Source organism: Triplophysa rosa, linkage group LG23 (genome assembly GCF_024868665.1).
Source record: "Triplophysa rosa linkage group LG23, Trosa_1v2, whole genome shotgun sequence".
In the NCBI taxonomy this organism is placed as follows: Eukaryota; Metazoa; Chordata; class Actinopteri; order Cypriniformes; family Nemacheilidae; genus Triplophysa; species Triplophysa rosa.
In genome coordinates, this window is record NC_079912.1 from 13040243 (window position 1) to 13058826 (window position 18584).

At 38.0% G+C, this 18584-nt stretch overlaps 1 protein-coding gene across 2 annotated transcripts in view; it reads right to left on the reverse strand.

Moving 5' to 3' along the window:
• The window catches only part of arfgef1 (ADP-ribosylation factor guanine nucleotide-exchange factor 1 (brefeldin A-inhibited)), a 55845-nt gene that overhangs the window by 36584 nt on the left and 677 nt on the right, over positions 1-18584 (reverse strand). The window lies entirely within an intron of this gene.

Consider the following 18584-nt stretch of genomic DNA (forward strand, 5'->3'; position numbering starts at 1 on the left):
CATAGCAACATGTACCGTGTTACCTGAATTTTCAACAGAATATCCTTGGTCTAAATTTGTCTTCATCTATTGCATTAGGTCCGTTCAGCCCATTTATTTGTCTAATCTTCACAGAGAGCCGTGAACCGACCTTGAAAAGCTCCAGGCTTGAGCAAACAAACGAAAGGAAAACAAATAGCAGCCTCCACATCACAGCTGAAGCGTCAGAGAAATGTTACAGGGAAGCATCCCATCTAGAGGTTTCACAGAAATCCAGGGTTGTTTGCAGGGATGTGGCAATAGTCTAAACTCCATGTTGTAATAATTTTATTTATACCGGCAATAAATGGGCAACATATTCATCATTTAATCAAATAAAAAAAATCATGAAAAGCAACACAACGATCGAAACAAAACAAAAGCTAGTGTAAAATAATGGTCATGACTCATGTGGAATTCAGAATGCAAGTACACATGAATTCTCTACACAAAAAGCTTTTATCCGAAACCTTTATTTCAAACACTGCAGCACCGACTGAAGTGACCTGGTAAAATGTCTTCAAGGGCTCAGCAGGGATTGGACTAGTAGATTAGGAATTTGGCATCTTGACATCCAGGGTCACACTTGTAACCAGCCCTCCTTCATCACTGGAATGAAATGACTCTTCCTTCCTACACATCCCACAAACCTGACAAGTACCATCAAACACCATCTTACTGTATCTCACACTGATGCACTCTAACAGTTGGCGCCATTACGCTGCTGAAATATTGCCAGTGCAAACACTTCCTGATCTGACAGTTGGGACAACATATTATGACACCTCATAAATACGTTTCTATCAGTTATAATGAGTTTCAAAGGAATGATATGAAACGTGACAGTGCCACACAGCACTCATGATCTCCAACACAAAGTGTGATAAATAAATAATTTTAACTGTTAACTTTCTGTTATTTCTGTTACTTTCTAGAAATAACTTTCTGTTGTTTCAACTGAGAATTTTCTTTTTTCTAAATCAGAAGAACCGTTATTGAACCCAAATGACTACCAATTCAACTATTATTTGGTGTTTAATGGTTTCCCTTAATATAAAACAATATAAAACTAAACTAATATATTTATCTAAAATAATTGTATACCACTGATGGTTACACTTTACTGGTAGCACTTTATTTTACAGTCTTGTCCATATCTGTGTACTTATTACAGTAAATAAAATAACTGGGTAATAACTAGGTATCAATCCTGAACCTACCCCTAAACCTTAACTTATTGCACGTAGTAACCTTATACTACCCAGTACTTTCTTAGGAAAGTACACTGCAAGTACATTATAGATACACGTACTGTAAAATAAAGAGCAAACACTTTATTTTATAGTGCCCGTGTTACAGTGTTATTATACATGTAAGTACTGAGTAACAAAAATTAACTACATTTACTTACTATAGGGTTAGAGTTTGGTTTAAAGGTCCCATTCCCCGCGATTCCATTTTTCAACCTTTAGTTAGTGTGTAATGTTGCTGTTAGAGCATAAACAATATCTGCAAAATGATAAACCTCAAAGTTCAATGCCAAGCCAGATATTGTCTTTAACAGAATTCGCTTTTCAAGGACTACAGAGAACGGCTGGAATCGGACTACAGCCCTCTACTTCCCGGGTACATGATGTCACTATTCCGAGTGCTTTTAATAACCTCCGCCCAAAGGAATATGCCAATAAAGTGGCGAGGCCTTCCTTAGAGAAGAGGAAGAGCCGCTGGAGTAGTGTTTGGTTATCAGAGATTGTAAACATTTGACTGAGCTAGTCGCTAAACTACTTTCACTTTCATCACAGTCTAAAGGCCAAAGTTTATGAATACATGTGCACTGAGAGGGGCACTGACCAATCACAACAGCCTGAGAAGCGGAAGCTCGCTGATATGGTATGGGTGGGACATCTTCACACACACACTCTAAGCGGGGAACCAATCACGACAGACCTGGTCAGCTTCACCAATCAGAGCTTTTCGGAAGGAGGGACTTTATATAGACCGGAAGAAATCCAGTCGTTTTGTTTGAAGAGGGTTTAAGCGTTTTTTGAAATTAGAAGCATTAACATACATTGTTAAACACCCAAAAAACATCAAAAAGACTGGCTCCTTTAAGGTTAGTTACATGTAATTATGCATAATTTATAGTAAATACTATAGTACATACATATAACATGTGTAACAAGGGCACCTTAAAATAAAGTGTTACCTTAATTAAAAAATACAAAACATTCAAAATGAATAAAATTAACTTTATCTTACCAATAAAATCAAACAAATATATTGTTAATATTCAAGACCACCAATATGCACAGTTTTTCTGTATAAATAAATAGCATTAAAATAGAATAGTATGGTTTAATTTAAATGAAAAACAATGTATATGGTGAATGAGAGGGACAAGGTTGTTGACCCACATTAGGACATGGTTCCCCATGTCCCCTCTATTATTCGACGGGGCCTCTAGACCTTCAGTGAATATCAGGATCGGGGACACACAGCATTCCACACCACCATGGAAAATAAATAAATTCAAGCAGCCCTACTGTATTCATCTGCCTATGAATGAGAGCGATTGTGTGTGAGAGAGAGAGAAAATGAGATTTTGCCAGATGTCATATGCACTAAATCCATGACATTAACCTGTTAAAAATATGGAGCTCTGCCTCACCTCTAAACACACCTGATTACTTAAACACTTCTAGACTGCATGAAATAAAATGAAACTCTACTGTTACATGCCCAAGAAAATATGCAAAACTTGATTTCAAGATGCCAGGCTGCGGTCACCCAGGTGTTGCTATGCATTTGCTAGGACTTCTGGGTAGTTTTTAAACCAGCCCGTTTAAAAAGCCGATCTCTCCATGACATTCTGTTCCATAGATAAGGCTTTGCTTTTTCTTTCACTTTAAATGTCTGTCGACTTTTATCATCTGCCAAATCTGATAGAAATGTAACAGTACATAAAAGTTCATGGCAAAGTTACTTACTGGGGTTTAGGAAGTCAAGTCTGCCCGTCTGAAAACTGATACGTACAGTCAACACAAAGCACTTAGTGTTTGCGTTCTGAGCTGCAGCAGAAATCAAACTTTCTGATGTTCATTCACATTATCCCTGCTTATGTGGGCCTCAACACAGGAATGCTGGCTTTGATCCACAACCACCATTATCCAAATCAAAGAAATGTCCTTATCATCATGGCCACACGTTCAGGTAACACAAAATATTATATTTAAGGTCCTTGAAGCACTAACTGAATAGAACAGTTAGGTTCTCAAAACTGTGGTATGCGTACCACTAGTGGCACTTGAAGAGACCCCGGTGGTACGTGACACGAGAAAACTCTAAATATCTCTATATATTACATTTCGTGTTTTAAATACAATTTCAAATGTTTAATAAACGATTGATAAATACGGAATACATCTCAGCCTATGTGCAATTTTAAAATAGTTGTGTGAATTATTGTTTATTTGTCATTGGTCGATGTAAGTCAGGCGCGTGACGGGCAGCTCAAACACAGAGCGGGAGCAGACAGGCGCTTGTGTGAGTCCCTCACTCTCAATCTTCCGACGAGCTGCGTACAAATTAAGTTTCTTATGTATTTCTGCACTTGAACAGCTGTGTACAGCTGTTGTTATTGCTGTAAAGTGCTAATTCACCACGCATCTGCATTTACTCGAGATTAAATCAATGAAGCGTGCGGACAAGGCGTAAAGATAAAGATTAACAGCTCTATTATTAATTTGAGTGTTTATTCATATGATTTTCTATGGCGGTCATTAGGTGGTACTTGGAAAAACAAATTTTATTAAAGGTGGTACTTTGAGAACCACTGGTTTAGGAAATACCGAAAATGAGCGCAACCTCAGGTAACCTATTGCCATGTGTTGGAGTGAAGTGTAAGCTTACAGAAATAGACCTGCTTGCAAAGAAAACATACTAAAATAAAGACTCATATCTAATAAGTATTATTCATCAAGATTTTGATGTGTGTTTTGAGGTGCTGTTGGCGGCTTTAAAATAATTGTGCATTGGGGACGAGGGACGACTTTTGAGATGAAAGTGATGAAAAAAAACAAGTACCATCATCTAAACAGCACAGAGATGTGATTCACACCAATCAGAGAAATAAAATCAGTACAACTAAAGTAAACCAAGCTTGAAACCAAAGACTGATGCAGTGGGACAATATCACGCAATGTTCAGCATATTGCAAAGTGTTGTGGGTTTATGGTTCGTATGAATAGGAAATGATGGGGAAAAGAACAGAAAACAACCAGAAATGTACTCCCTCATATGAGCACCATGGAATCACATACAAGAACGTGTGCCCTGCAACTGCTAGGCCAGAGGTCCAACATGAAAGAAAATCATCACAGTTACTACAATAAATGAATCTGTGAGAAAATTAAAAAAACACTAGAATTGATTCACATAGTAAAATCTGTAAAAGAATATTTGCATGACTCTTGTGTTATAAAACTAAAAGCATCAGGAGGTATATTAATTCACGGGTGTTTTTCCATGTATGCCATGACAGGTACAAATGCTTCAACTGAATTCAAGTGTAACACTTCTAATCATTTAGAGTAAGAAATGTCTTCCACAAAACAGAACATACCCACGAAACCGATTTGCAAAAAAAATGCAGAAAATAATACATTTGCTAACATTTGTCAACATTAAGGCTGCAATCTATAATTTCCGCCTCTATATATTGTCACATAAAATTCCAGGTTACTTTATATACCTTTATGCAAGCTCAAGTCAAATGACATCAAGCTGACATTTACTGAAAAATCGTCTAGGCAGCTTGACTTATAAAATCATAATTGAAAATGTACCATTTTTAATCAAACTGAGGTAATGTATGTATTTATTTCTTATGTATGGCAGTTGACAAATAAACCAAAAATGTGTCCTATGGTGTGACAAAAAAAACTTAGAAATATTGCTGCAAGCAGAAATTACAGGGTCAAGCCCAACAATGAGGGAAAAGGCACCTAGAACACAATTAAATTGGTTATAACTTTTATACATGAATAAAAATGTTATTTTAATATAAAATAATATATTAACAGTTTGTTTTTAAAAATGTTGTTGTCACACCATAGGACACATGTACGTATATTTGTCCACTACCCACTTGTATGTGCCCAATAACAGATTTTTTTAACGAAAAAATTACAGATTTCAACTTTTAAAATCTGTTTCTATGTTCTGTACAGGAATGATTATCTAGGGAATACATTCAAATTACATCACATGACGTTGACGTCAAACATGTCCATGTTACATCCGAGACCATATCGGTTCTGGAGGTGTCTGTCGCACCTCTAATGAAGCAGAAATATCTTCACTTTCACTCGCGGCTGTGGGAGATGGGCCGAACGCATGCTGTGACATGTCGCTCCGTACAGCTGCGTCGCAGGGAGTTTAACTCTGCAGGACGACCAAAAGGCATGACTGTTGACAGTCTCCCCCACTTCAGCAAATTGCAGGCGAGCTCTGTGATTACATATTTCTCAATCTCGCCTCCAAACGTTGAGCCCAAAATATGAACACGCTTGCTTTTCTTCAGCCCAGCATCATGCGGTCGCTGAACGACACTGGGACACCTTCACCTGGGGCAAGCAACTCAGGGCATGTAATATCTTCCACCAATTCAGTATCCGGCCACAGGGAGAAGTTTGTTCCATCAATTAGGCAAAAAGCCACAGCGGAGTGAATTGTGGTGTGTCTTGTGGTAAACACACATGCTGAAGCGTCGGGGAAAGATAAACAGTCCTAAGGGAGCTCGCCAGTGTGATCAGCACCAAGGCAACATGCATACGCTAATGCAACAGCAAGAACCGCAGTCAACCATAAAAAAACAAACTGCAACCGTCGCCAGACTGCTTGTGAATCAAGTCCAACTGGATGTAAAAAGGTTTCAGATGTTGATAAGAAGTTTATTGAGATATTCCTCTCTTCCTCCACTCATTTCTGTCTTGAGAGGACTCGTACGAGCCAAAACGCAGCAAAGCTTCTTTCATGAGACCATCTGGGTGTAAATCCCTTCAACTACAAGAAAACTCTAATCTGCTGCCCACCTCCAACTTCATTTGCATGGGAGTCTCATTTTTATTTCCATTTCATTGTGCATTTTTGTTTTCACTTTTTGTTGTTATTTTAACGTGCATTTTTTATGTTTGCATGTTTGTTTGTAAAAATTGTTACAGCATTACAAATCTGCAAATCTACACATCTTAACTTCAAATTTAAGTTTATTTACATTAATTTTATTTAGCAGATGCTTTTATACAGCGAGGGCATCTAACATTGTTTTAGGAGTCACCAACAAGCATAATCTTCAAAGCTATGTTTACAAGTAGGGCTGTCATGATTATTCACTCAAGTGTTTTAGATTACTTAACAAAATGATGGAGGAGCGCATCCGTGCAACATAAGATGAAATAGGTCATTGTCACTTTTTCATTATACACATTTCATTCCATAATTTTTTATATACACATCTTTAAAAGTATTTAATATAACTATGGTCAGCAAATGTCTTAGTATCTTTCAAAACCAGCAATATGAATATAAATCTGAACATTATTTACATTTTCACATGACATTGTACTGTGGATAATAGAAATAAAATCCATACTGTAGCTGTAGATGAAACATGTTTTGTAAAGGAATTATATACAAATAAAATATTTCAGTGAATTAACTATGTTTGTCTATTATATGTTAAATATGTGTTGTAAACTTTTACTGATCGACTAATAATGATCGATACGCTACACACAACCCTATTTACAAGTAGAAATAGAGTTGTAGATAAGGTGCCATAAACAACATTTATACGTTTTTGTTTAAACATTAAAGGCAAACAAATTTGACAAGCTGTCACATTCACGACAACACACATTACTGTGGCACGTGCTGACAATTAGGTTTATTACAAATGTGTTAAAAAGCTGAGACATTTAACTGTAAATTGTAACCACCATTCCTCTAGTATCTCCTGGTGCATTTATGGATCTAGTTTCCAGGCAACAAGTAAACCAGAGAACAACTAAACATGCCAACATTTGCCAAGATCAAACCATCAGAGCCTCCAAACCCAACGTCACTGTTTGTTACTGCTGGTTCCTGAAAGCGGTACATCTTTTCCTTCATTCCCACAGATGCATTACCATTTCAAAGCACAGACATCCACACTGCGCTGGCACACTTGACAACCAGGAGAAATTGAAATGAACATCTCTTGCCCTACAGTCATTTTTCTTTGCCTCCCTGGTTAGTATTTTGCAGCTTCTGCATTTGTAAAATGAATAAATGTGGCAGACCACAGGAGTTAGACAGCATTAGTTCTTATGGGGAGGTGATTAGCTGATCATCGATTACCACTCCCAGGTTTCTGGCCGTTCTGGAAGGTGAGATGGTTGATGAGCCTAGTTGAATGGAGAGGTTGTGATGAATCTTTTTATAAGTCTGGATCCCTGTTTCGTAACAGGGGTCTTATTCTTTTTATTGGGCAATTCTTCCAGAAAAGCACGCCCACGGCAAGGCGAAAGAAATAGCCTGCCCACGCGACAACCGACGAGCGATTGGAAGACCCGCTTATCAAGATTGGCTGCGCTGTGGGCCTGCAGCTGCAGCTCGTAACTCTTGCGATAGTGAGAGAAGCGGAGGTGTGTTTGTTTGTTCACGGCATTTCAGTGATGGACGTTATATAAACGGTGGATATAACGCTGGATTTGGAGATCGTTTGAAACTGATAGATGGAGCAGTCCCAGTGCTAAAAGATGCCGGACATGCATTGTCAATGCAGTCAAACTAAATCATATGTCTGTGTTTTGTTGGCAATCGGCGCGTACGTGCATAATGTAAAAAACACGAAGAGATTATTGCGATGATGTGTGCTCGTGCTGTAGTTCCGTCCCCCCTGCCCGCCTCCCACAGCTTGTCTTTTTCCGGAAATAATCATACAGCTGTATACTTCTTTTATAAATGTAATCAAACTAAATCCTCTTCAAAGATACGACGTAATACTACTGTTTAGGTACTCAAGATTAATATGAGATTGGCAGAAACTGCATGCGTTACCCCATCTTTAAGGTAATAAACAGAACAGGGTTTACATTAACAATAATGCAGACAAATCAGTTTTTGTTGCGTGATTCTGACCTGAAAAGATCTTAAATCTAAATCGGTCCAGCCTAAAGCATTTCTCACCCTCAGTAAAATGTGTCGGTGTAAGACAAAAACAGTTAGTCTGATACACAGAGGATTAATATAATGTTCAAGCTTTATTTGAACCAAGAGAGCACTTAAATATACGAACCCACCCTGATGCTGCAGCCTTAAGGTCTGAAGTTTACTTTGTGCTAATATATGATAAAATACGTATCTGCTTAATGAATTCAATATTTAATGGTTATTCTATCGGCCCTTTGAGTTAGGAGTCTATCTGACGCTGCAGTATTGCAAAAACACGCATCATGTTCAACAGGACCGTCGCTTGGAATGCATTTATATTTGCATCTGTCAAATCTGTATTTCTTCCCAAGAACAAAAAAACGTGAATTTAAAGAATATTCTTGGAATATTAATCATACAAAATTATCATATTGTTTCAGATATTTTTTTACTTTGACAACCCCAGTCCCCATTCACTTCCATTATATAAAAAAACAACGGCCATGATAATCTTAATTTAATTTTTTTGCAATTAAAGCCATACAAGATTAGAACAGAATTAAAATTTGCAAGTAAAATTCAATCTGGAATTTTTTTTCAATCCTTCATCCAAAAACAGCCCTGATTTCTGGCACAGGTCTTCTTCATAATATTGCCATTGCGGCCTTCTGTTGGTCCGTGGAAGGAAAACAACATGAGAGACAAATTTGCATAATGTATCTATTTAGCCCACAGTTGAGGTATCAAGCATCCACCCACCAATTCCACAAACACAAACACAGACTCTTGGAAGCACCAAAGCCCCAGTGAAAGGGGTGGACCAGGATGCTCTTTGCACCCGCTGAGATAAACACCAGGCTGGGCTTCTTCTGTGCTTGAAGAGGGCGCACTAGACCATCTGACAGTGGCATTGTGTGGGAGATAAAGAAAATACCCTGCTGTAATTACATTTGAGGCCTGCAGGAAATGCTGGGAAAAGTTGTCCGGACAACGCAACATGTGGGGCGAGAGGGTGGACCTGGTGTAGCCCTGCCAACTAATCACACCAAAGCTGACAACAAGACGACAGCCACGGATCTGACTGGATGCTAAATGACTGCATTTAGAATTCACAGTCTAAAAAAGACAATGTCTCTTTGTGCAGACGTGAGACATCAGACATGTTTTGCATGCATCTCTTCAAGCTGCGCAGTTTTAAAGTTTAAAGGGGAGAGGTGTTTTAAATGACAAAATTAAAGATTATATTAGTAAAACCCAATTTGTGGCGTTTGCACTTTGCAAAGTACATAATAGGCTAGATACCCTGATTTGGTGGTTTATTTAGTTCAGAGGTGGGAAGTAACGAAGTATATTTACTTAAGTACTGTACTTAAGTACACTTTTTGAGTATCTGTACTGAAGTATTACTTTTTCTGTTTACTTTTTACTGTACTTCACTACATTTGAATGACAAATATCTCACTTTTCATGGCACAAAAAATGGCCGACCCTCCCCTCGCTTCCACGTTTGGGAGAGACTATTGTCAACTGCTTCTAATATGACAAACCTGAATCAACTCACCATGTGTGTTAATTATGGAGACATTCACAACATTTTGGGAGAAGGCTAATGAGTCAAATATCTGATTTAGTTATTATAAGCAAAAGATGTAATTACATTTTATCCGATTAATCGATTAATCGAAAATAATAATAATAATCGTCCAACTAATCGATTATCAAAATAATCGTTAGTTGCAGCCCTAGCACTGACAACATTTTTCTGCTGTCTTGTGTTTAACATCTGCTCTCTTCCTCTAAGGTTGGGATGGTTAAGTTTGGTAAAATAGTTCATATAAATATGATCTGTATTTTTGATCATTTTAGCTGTGTCACTTTAAATATTACTGACAGTGGCTTAGCTGATATACAGTATGTAAAATAAACCCCTCCAAGAAAAACCTTTTTAAATTGATCCCCTTTAGGGTACTTAAAACAACTCAAAAGTAATTTATCATCATATACAGTCCCTCGCGTCCTCATCTAAACTCTTATGACCTTATTTCTTCAATGGGAAACAAAAAGAGACGTCAGGCACAATTTTACAGACTGACAGCCTCCAGTCACCAAACCATTTACTTTTATTGTAAGGAGAAAAAACAGCTTCAATGTTTTTCAGAAATTCTCATTGTTTTTCACAGAAGAAATAAAGTCAGGCGGGTTTTGGACACGAGTACATAACCACAAAATGGAACTATTTTGGTGACTATCGTCGCGTTAACCGATAATTCTCCGTCATTGACGGCTTTTTTTTACCAGTGAAGGAAAAAACTGAAGGCCGTCCGTCATTTTGACGGATTACAATAAGGGCAATTTGTAACTTCCCGTTCTGTCATTTCGCTTCAATAGAGCGTGATAGTAGGCTACTACCCCTGCCCTGAACACGATCGTGAAGGGACGCATGTTTCCCATTCATTAGCATACTTACAATGCCTGGTCCATTTTGGAAAACGCGCGTGCGGTCATTGGAGACTCGCGGTGCAGATGCATCTGTCACTCCGCCGTCGAGTGCATGGATTCACACAAAGGCGCGCAGTGGTGCCGTGTTTATAGAGTTTTTTTCCTTCAGAAACGTGACTAGCGTCTTTTTGGATAAACAATAGCTTTCAGTGAGTGGAAAAATCTTCGTCTTCTCTGTTCAGTGAGCGGCAAAAGCAGCACATTCATGACCAAACCGCAGCTAACTTGTGAGTGTGTGAGTACAAAACACCATTTACAAGCATTGTTACTGACTGGACATATGAACATAAACATTTGTCTAAATATTAACGGCTTTATTGAGCATTCAGTTGTATTAAAATACAGCAAGTTCCAAGAGTAAACGCAAGTAAAGCGTGATGACGTCACGAACATGCTAATTTCCACGATGGGTAGATTTTGACTGAATTTTTATGAGCCTGAAAAAAGTCTAGCGCAACCTCTGCTATCAAGTAGTCAAAATGACCAAAACAACTATCCCTTCTCTAGGGAGATACAAATACATATATTGACTGCCCTATGCCGTCAAAAACACACGTAAGTGTTTTATGGTCAATCAGTATTTTTTCTCATTAGCTTGTGGCAGAATTATGATTAATTCAGTACCTGTCAGAGACAGAATGAGATAGCGTTACTGAAAGACGGTGCATTATTTACAAAGGCCAGTAATGCAGTATTTGGTGTCAGATCTAAGCAGCACAGACTTTCATCCAAAACCTGATCTTTTACATTAAATAGCCAATTTAGTTTTTAATGTACTGTTTTGTTTGCATGATGGTATGAATGGCAGAAGGTTTGGGTTGAAAAATAGATTTAGAAACAGAAAAATAAAGAGATGTGTGTTTTCTCAGACTACCTTTTTTTGCTATTTAAAATGCTTAAAAATCTGAAGAAAAATCTACAGATTTGTGTTAGGTATAGTGAAACTCTATTCTCTGCTCTAAGCACCACGTCACAAGTTCCTTCCTTGTTTTCGGCCATTATAAAAAAACTTTATGATGAATTGCACAGGTGTCGACAGGACTCGGAACCGCCTGAAGTGTTAGAAGGTGTGAGTAATACATGATCGCTCTGAAGCTAAATAATACAGTACGTGCTGATATTCGAGCTTACTGGTTACTCTCAGTTTCTTTGCAGGTTTCGGGAAAGCAATGCAAGTACACTGCCGTATCAGAAGTCCAATGAATCACAATTAGCCTGTTTGATATCCAGTACAGGCTGTTTCACCAAACATTTGAATTTTTGTAATATTTAGCAATAAGGCAACACAGAGCCCCTGGAGCCGGGGTATGAAATTAATGTTTTGCCACACCTGTCAAAGGCAGGTGAATTGAAAAACAGCACAGCATCTACATTACCAAGACTCTTTTGTCACAGACACCAATTGACCTATCGCTAAGCCCCTCCCCTCAAACGCAGATGAGCCATTGACAGCTGAGTATCAGTTGCACAGGGACTGGAACTCGGACAACTTGAGGTTTCAGCGCCATAGAGAAGAATTGTAAAATCCAAAGTTCTCGTCGTTTTTAAGGTGTTTATGCTACAAAAATGGTAAAACGATGTGCCTGGGGTACTTGTTACACTGATTCCAGGTATCCGGGAGGATTGGGAATGTAAATTATTTTATTCCATGTGATAAACCTAAACAAGACAGAGCAAAATTCATACTCTGCCTGAATGGATGTTTACCTAAAAAAAGATGAAACAATGGACCTTCTTTACCTGCTCTGCGAGTTTTTATTGTGCTCAAGGAACAAGAAAGTCTCCTCAAGTCTTGGCTGTCATTACGTAATCTGCTTTTATGAAGATGGCTGCCCATGTATTGTATTTTATGTCCAAGCACCATTACAGCCAATATGACAGCTGGCCTAACAGTCAACTATAGACACTTTGGAGGGATGGAGATGGTAGGAGGGTTTGTCTAATGAAACTACAGCCAAAATAAAAGTTAAAATCGTTTTAGTTTTAATAATAAACTAAAATACTAAATACTAAAATAATAATTACTAAAATAAACGTAATAGTTTTGTTTATGTGCGCATGACACATTTTTTTTTATTTAGGTATGTTTCTTTTTTTTATTGTAATGAAAATACGATTCTTTGTTCATTCATAATACCAAATGTAAAATGTTAAAACTTAGGGTTAGGGTGTTTCAAACCTGTCCAGTTAAGATGTGAAGCATAATCAGAACAATGTGACATAATCCCGAAAGACAATCATAAGAGCAGTTTTGTTGTCAGGCTTTATTTACTTTATATTGGTCTGTTATTTGGTGTGAGATTAATTTAGGCAGATTTAGAGCTTGCGTCTCATGCGTTCGCGAGTTGGCAACTCTCTGCTTTAATCCCAGTACTTCTGTGATCATTTGACAGAAATAATGATAGTGTGTGGCTGAAAAGACTGTTTGTGACGCCGTTACATACCTAATGATGATAATGCTTTCTCTGCTTCTGCGGCAGTACCAGCACAGATTGGAGCTTTATGATTTTAGTCAGAGGTGTAAATTTTCATTAATGAGATCGTGTGGGTGTTTGAATCGAGATCGCGATCTTTTAACGATGAATCGCGCAGCACTACTATGCATGTAAACACGTGAAAACAGGTTTCTTTTTAAGATGATTTTTGATAGATATCTGTTTATTTTGTGCATGTAAACGCACTCAGTGAGTGCGTTCTTACTCCGATTATGCCTAATAAGCTGATAACAAGTAAGGTCTTGTAGACGCGTAAAACCGTTTTCTTTTATCGGGGAAAGGTCATAAACTGTAAGCAAAACCAGCTCGGCAGAAGTTGTTTTTTGCCCATTACTCCCTTACTTGCATGTAAATGCCTTTACCGGTTTTCTCCCAGTATTGTTTACGTGCGCATGTCTGACAGCACAATAGTAAAAGTCTCAAATGGAAGTAACAGTAAAATAATGCATAAAAGTCCGCTCTCGAATCATGCAATTGATGTAGAAACAGATAAATGAAAAACTATTGTTGCATATGCAGGTACTGCAGACATTGTCCATAAAATGGGTATTAGGGCTGTCACAATTATTAAATAATCGTCTGATCGCAATTATTTGACGTCATCGCAATTATTGTGAATCCTTAGAAAACAAGGGTGATCTGCAGTATCTGATGCATTTTACATCCACTGTCCTTGATCTGCACTCACTGTTACATTCAATTGACATTTCTCCATCATTTCAGCTGTATTAGCTTTGTATTTTTTTGTTGTTGATTTGTTTCCGGACTTGCTGCATCTAAACAGCAAGACCTTAATATCTAGTTTTAGTGCTCTTCTTAGTCTTCTCTGTTAAGGTCACTCTACAGTAAATAATATTAGTTATTTACACATTTTTCACAATTCTAAAGTATATATTTTCTTCATTGAATAAATGATTTGTCCTTAATAGTTATATTGTCAAAGCATTAAAGCACACAATTAATTGTCATAATCGCAATTATTTAATAGACAATTAATCGTCAGCCAAATTTCATAATCGTGATAGCCTATGGCCATGGAGAATTTTTACAAATCTGATCATCAGGAAATACCATTTAAGTGAGGAGGAGGATCACATTTACTACCAGATGGTCACTAGGTTGCACAAAACTGAACCCAAACCTCAAAGTGTAGCTAAAAACGTATCGTCTCGACTGAGTCTGATTTGATTTCAGTCTGTGTGTGTCATTGCCTGTGTGACTTGAATTTAGTCTGCCCTGACAGTTGTCTTTTTTGCAAACAATAGGCGAGTTCGAGTTAAATCATAAAATCCTGTATTACAAAAGACAGCATTAATAAATAGGTTTATAGTGCATGATGGTGTTGTGCTGTATAATGCATTCGTCCATCGAACAAAAACAGAAAACAAACTTTTTCTACCGTCCAAACATCCCTGAGAAATAAATTTAAGTCCCACGACTCCCACCCTACAGCTTTACTCATTTAACATCCAGTCACAGTATGAAAGTAAAATGGGTTGACAAACTGAATTCAAGCTGACTTTAACAGGGCTCTAGACTAACTTTTTGCACTGGTTGCACTGGTGCGCCTAACTTTTTTTCTTAGGTGCACCAGCACAAAAGTTAGGTGCACCCAAATTTTCGACCGCATCGCATTTAACACCGCAGTTTTACCAGTTCATTTTTTTTTTTTAATCGCTGTCCATATAGGCAAAATTGACTTGTAAATGATTAACTAACAATCTGGTCAACATAAAGTTCTTTTTTTGAAGCACAATTCTACAAGAAAGGTAACTTACTGAAAAAGTGTTGGTGCTTAAAGTGCTTCACTGAACTGAAATATAAACTTAAAACATCTCAAGATAAATGGACATAACCTGGGAGGTTGATGGCTCCGTGTCAGAGCATTGCTTATGATTTTCGGACCGATCAGGCCTTAACTTAACATTATTCACGAAAAAGTTGTCAATCATTCTTTTCATCTTCTCTCATCATCCGCGCTACGTCCACTCTGTTTAACTGACGGGCCTATAGGCTCCTCCCCTCTCTGTCTGACTGCAGCACACACATTTTCACACGTACACACCAGAGGTTGCGCTAGACTTTTTTATTGTACGTCATTTTGACTGACAGGCTAGTAAAAAATCCGCCACAACCTATTATTACCCGTCTCTATGGTGCAAGGTGGCGTTAGGTGGTAATTAGCATGTTCGTGACGTCATCACGCTGTACTTGCGTCTCGGAACTTGATTTACATACAACTAATACAACTGAAAGCCCAATAAAGCGTTGTTGTTTATATTCATTTATATATTTAATGTTTTAATGTTTATGTTCATATGTGATTCGATCTGGGAAAACCCAACACATGGTGCAAATTTATATATTACAGTTTTTGATACCATATTCAAGCCCTTTCCAAATCACTTTTTATTCTTGCTCATACCTTGTGTATGTAACAAAGGTTATGGCTGAGGTCGGCTGAAGCGTTAGGATTTTCAGGAACGGAATTTGGAGGAAAAAGGGTTTAAAGTTAAGTGATGAAAATAAAAGCACAACAGTCCAGTATCACAAGTAAAAGTCACTTTATAGTGGTAAAAGACTTACTCTAATAACAATTTAATAAAAAAACATTTCCTAGTGTTGAAGTCTATAAAAATACTGTACAAAACCGTTTGAATAAAATGAAAGTAAGGAAAATGGTGCAGGGCACACTTAAAGAACGAGAGCTCTGCCATTATCTCTACACACGGAAACTCGCAAACGTTACGGACAACAACAACTAATAAGCAGTGAAGCAAGTTTTACGTTGTTTATCATGTGCATAGTGTCTGGACTTTTGATCATCCCTTGTATGTTTTGCGATCGGATAACTCCCGGTGCTGCAGACAGGGAGCTCTGTCGTCTCACGAAAACATTGTATAAAACTTTGCATGCCGTAGTTTACACAGGACTGGCGGGAAATGTGCATTGATACACCTTCATTCTTCATGTTATGTGGTTTACTTTGATAGGTGAACTGTCTTTCCCGCGTCCCAGCGCGACATCCGACGGGTTTTCCCAGATCGCATCACATATGTCTAGTCAATAACAATGACAGGTGAAAACACGCACGTCCCTTTGCGAGCATATCACGCTCTAATGAAGGGAAACGGGGAGTTACAAATTGCCCTCATTGTAATCCGTCAAAATGACGGACGGACAGACGGCCTTCAGATTATTCCGTCACAATTTTTTGTCAATGACAGAGAATTTTCGGTTAACGCAACCTCTGGTACACACACGTACAGGAAAATCTGGACCACGGCCAATCAGAGGGGGGTCTGCCCTTCACTATCTCTGATTGGTTTAGACCACGATATGGGCCTAATGTGTGTCTGTTGTTGAATCACAGGGAGACTTTTAGAGTCGCGGAGACTTTTTTTTCTCCCTCGAAAGGTGCGGTGCGACCTCAGATTTTTCTTAGTCGCACCATTGAGAAATAAGGTCGCACTCTAGAGCCCTGTTTAAAGTAAATGTCAAACAGCAGACTATTAAAAACTCCAATACACTGTACCAATCCTCAAAGCTCAACACAAAACAGTATGCTTGCTATATCTGCAGAGAATATCATTTTAAACCATTTTACTCCCATTTCCAGTGATTTCTCCCTGATATGTCCTGCAATTCTAAACAGTAAGACCATTGTTTAGTGAAATACCAGTACTTTTACGCGATAGAGTTACTTTCTACATCAATGGTCTGCATTGGTCGCAATTGAATTGGGAAGTGACAGACCAGGATCGTGGAGAAAGCTAGAAATTTGGGATGAAGTTAGAGGGCATGGTTTTAACAGAGGCTTTTGACCTCCTTCGGTGACACAAATGTACTGTGATCAGGCAATTACAAGACGATTTCTCAGTTTACTGACAGGTGCTGTCATAACTGTGACATCAAAGCTAAAAGACGAATCCTGCACTATGGAACAGAAAACCTCTGAAAATGCAACCTTATTCCCAACAGCTCGGTGAAGGGGTATAGGCATAAATAAACAACTGCACTGACCTGGTTAAACAATAGAATTCTTAAGTAACAATCAGCTACTTTTGATATTTAGAAGTTAACGTTTCAATTCTGTAAAATGTGACCGCTGTTGAACGTATCAGTCCTTTAACATCAATATTAACCTGATAATAAATGTTATATCTTTAAAAGAGTCAGAGACCAAATTTGCCTGTGTGTAGAACTCTTTGTGATGTATAAACACTGCTTACTAGACATGATCTAAATTATTCACCAACATGCACAATGAGAAGGCTTCATAGTATTCCCTGTGTTTGCTAAGCGACACAAAAAAACTTCTACATACATCCTTATGTCATTCATTATACCTCCTTTGGTGTATACCGACATATAGACTAAATTTATCTGAATATAAAAGATGCTGTTATGTGTCACAAGCAAAAGCAACCAACTTTAGAAACAGAATATGTGGTGTCAAATCAAGACAAATGACAGTTTGTAATGCAGTCTGGACTTGAACACTGCATGCACGGGGCACGCGAGTCAAAAAGCTTGGAAGCCTTTTCTTTCTTTCGCTTTAAATAATGCACTGTAATCCATCTACCACCACGCATGAATTATTGACCATTGTTAATGAGAAATGCATGACAGAGACGTTCACCTTATCCCAAACAAGCCCTTATAAACAGACAAGGCCCCTATCCTGAACACGGCACTTCCGTTACGCCCATTCGTAGAGGATTCCGAATCATATGAGACAATCGGTTCGTTCGGACAGTTCGTTCTTAAAAATGTTTAAAACAAATCCATGACTGAAGAATGGTTAAAAGCGTTTGACGTCAACTAAGCATTTAGTCACACACTGCACCAAAATGTACGGTTAAAGTCATATACTGTTCTTTCTTAAAATATTCTTTATTTACATACCCGTTGCGAATCTGTTCAAACGAATCATTTGGAAGAATTGAACCATTCCGCAATAGTGACCGCAACTGATTGTAGATCGTTTCTATATAACCTAATACTGTCTTATCTCCACTAACGTATAAGCCAAGCTCGTTTGATTTAAAGGCAAATACATTTATACCATATATTAACAAAGATGCCAACAAGAATCTCCACCTGCATTTTTCTCCATCTTGCCCAGTCATTGTTGTTATTGGGGCAAACTGAGGATAATGCGACCAAATTTCTGCACGAACAAACGATACGACAGCGAAGTTGTGCGGTGCAGTGTAGTGCCACTCGTTTAGACTACAATTAACGTTAAACCTTAACTGTTAATTGTTATTCACATTAAAATATGACAGGTGGGGTCTTCGCACTTATCGATGGAAAAATATTGCGACCCATTTCGGATCACCCAAGACTTCTCAATGCGCTATAATATATAACATA